General features: G+C 37.2%; 1 long non-coding RNA gene across 1 annotated transcript; it reads right to left on the reverse strand.

Annotated features, from left to right (window-relative positions):
* Positions 1 to 1676: 1676 nt before the first annotated feature.
* Positions 1677 to 2330, reverse strand: LOC140016618 (uncharacterized). The gene is made up of 3 exons (XR_011822821.1): positions 2290 to 2330; positions 2083 to 2168; positions 1677 to 1942 (listed from the first exon to the last, which is right to left on the reverse strand). It is a non-coding gene; the product is annotated as an uncharacterized lncRNA (long non-coding RNA).
* Positions 2331 to 2692: the final 362 nt, after the last annotated feature.

Here is a 2692-nt window from a genome sequence, read left to right on the forward strand (position 1 = left end):
TGTTCTTGTAATGACAACTAACAATGGAATATATTATTTTGTTCGCTAAATAATATTAGCTGATTATATACGTGCATAGCACATGATTTTTTCTAGTAATTTGAAGTGTTCTAGAGATACCATTAGGAATAAAGTTTACGAAATGTGGCATGAGCAGGTGAGCTTTGTCCGATCTTTTACGTTGGTATATTTCTTATTATTGGTAAACCCTATTAATTCTTTTTAAACAAACTTACTGCTTCATTAGATAAAAACTACGATACATTTGGCAAATTCTACTAGTTTCCAGGCAAATTCTACTAGTTTACCATTTAAATGAGATTCACAATCTGGAAAATCATTTTTATTTTTTTTTATAATCTCCCCGCAATTTACAATGAGTTCAGAGTGCTACCTTTGATCAATTTAGAAGAATTTCCATAAAGTCATAAAATATCACATAAGCATTTTCAGAAGTAACGTGACAATCTTTTTAAAACGGCATTGTGTGTCACTTGTCACCCGTTTCGATGTTCCATTGCCATTGGATGCATTTCTAAGGCCTCGCTTGAATACTTAAATTAATTTATGTTTCTTTTTTCTCAAGCCCTAAATATAAATTTAAAATAACCTAATTAACAATATAAAGCAAACAATTTAGTAGAGCGAAATGAAAAGAACTCTGAAACACATAATGTAGTCATAATCGGCGTTTTACAACGCCTTTTTTTATTTTTTCAATTTTTTTCTTTTTTTTGGGTTTTTTGTTTTGACTTTGATGTACCCCTAACTATTACACATAGATAAAAAAGGAAAGAGAGAAATTTACTACATAAGACCCTATGTAGCACGAAAAAACAAAGTAGACCCTGCACTGAAAACATTAGCAGACACAACTACTGATAATCATAGACTGAATGGACACCATTTTATTTTGTTTTTCCTTTTTTTCAATTTTTTTTCTTTTATTGCGGTACCAAACGACTGAAGGATGATGGTAATGAGTGCATCCACCCTAATTAGGGCAAATTTCGATGCCCTTGATAATAATGCCAGACTTCCAGATTGTATCACTGGTTTGAAAAATCCTAACTTCTGCCGTGGAACTAGCTTCTGCCGTGGAACTTCTTCCGCGGTTGTTGACGAAGTCACCCAAGTTCAATTCCTTCCATCCATCACTACGGGGTTGAGGATATATGCCCGGATCCTTCGAATCTTGTGACTTGTCAATGAACACACTATAGCCTTCATTATCAGTTCCCTTAGCCTTTTCTTCAGTAAATCTAACCGATGCAGTTGCTTTTTCAAGTCCCTTTGGCTTGGCATTAAGTTTGAACACGAGATATGTCGAATAGGAGCTGCCCCTTGGGAGTAGGGCTATCAACGGGCCGGGTCCGGGCCAGAATTCATTATTCCGGACCCGGCCCGAATTACTATACCGGAACCAGATCCGACCCGTTTACCCGACGGGTCTTTTATTCTATGTTCCGGATCCGGATTCGGCGGGTCCCGGGTCCGGGTCGGGTCTACCCGCACAAATTTAGCAAAATTTATAAATTCTAATAAAAATGAGAAAAAAATATATTTGTAAACTAATTTCTAACTAATGCAAAGAAAAAACCAAATAAGCAAAGAAATCAAGTTGACTTTACTCAAATACATCACCCTAATCAAATTATATTGATAAATATATATTTTTTAAATTATTAATTCATTTATATCCGGATCCGGGTCTAATACGGGTCGGAATACTATATTCCGTATTCGACCCGTTTTTTTGTTTGACAAAACGGATCCGGAAAACGGAATTAAATCCCTACCCATACCCGCAATAATTTCACGGATCCGGTTCGGATCCGGGTCTAGACCCGACCCGTTGACAGGCCTACTTGGGAGGTCCCTAGCAGGCACACTGGTTCGAATGTCAAACCAGCAAACTTCAACAAGCTCGGCAACCTCGAAGCTGTACAAAGGCATTAAAATCAGTTTAGGATAATCTTCGAAAGTCATCAACTAACTAAAGGGAGAAAGTGAGATAATAATATAAATGCAATAGGACTATATACAGGACGGGTATGTGTGAAGTAAGTTCAGGAGGTTTACCCAGAAGGTACATCAGTGTACCACTTCCAATAGCGTTTATCATTACCGTGATAAATCACTAGATCCCTCGCGTTGATGGTGTAAGCCTGTGATGGAAAATTGAGCATCGACAAGTTAATTAATCTTTAAAGGCAAAATAACAAAAGACTGATGAGTAGTTCTCGTATTGATGCAAACTAATAACGACTGTTATAGCTAGTTATATACCATGTTGAATAGATGCAGCTCTGGAGTAGTGTTGGAAGGACCGTACGTTTTGTGGAATGAGGGATTGAAGATTGGGGGAATGGATATTTATAGGCCTATCTGATTAAGTGACGTTTGCAGATATTTCCACTCTGAGCTCATCAGAGATGTGTAAAAACGTGTTTCGTGCTGGTGTGAAGGTCAGATGCTGATGTGAATGAGGGTGGCCTTTCACAAACCCCAAATATGACCAAGTACTAAGCTATACGCTCCGCCACTTGAAAGTGTAACCAACCAACCTTAGTATCAACAGTCATATATCTTTATCATAGTCAGCTGTATCAATATACACTATTCTTTTCCTAATGAATTCACCTTCCTATTTGTAGCGCTGAATACATTTGGCTAATTCTCGTTTTGATAT

The sequence above is a fragment of the Coffea arabica genome, chromosome 11c (genome assembly GCF_036785885.1).
Source record: "Coffea arabica cultivar ET-39 chromosome 11c, Coffea Arabica ET-39 HiFi, whole genome shotgun sequence".
Classification (NCBI taxonomy): Eukaryota; Viridiplantae; Streptophyta; class Magnoliopsida; order Gentianales; family Rubiaceae; genus Coffea; species Coffea arabica.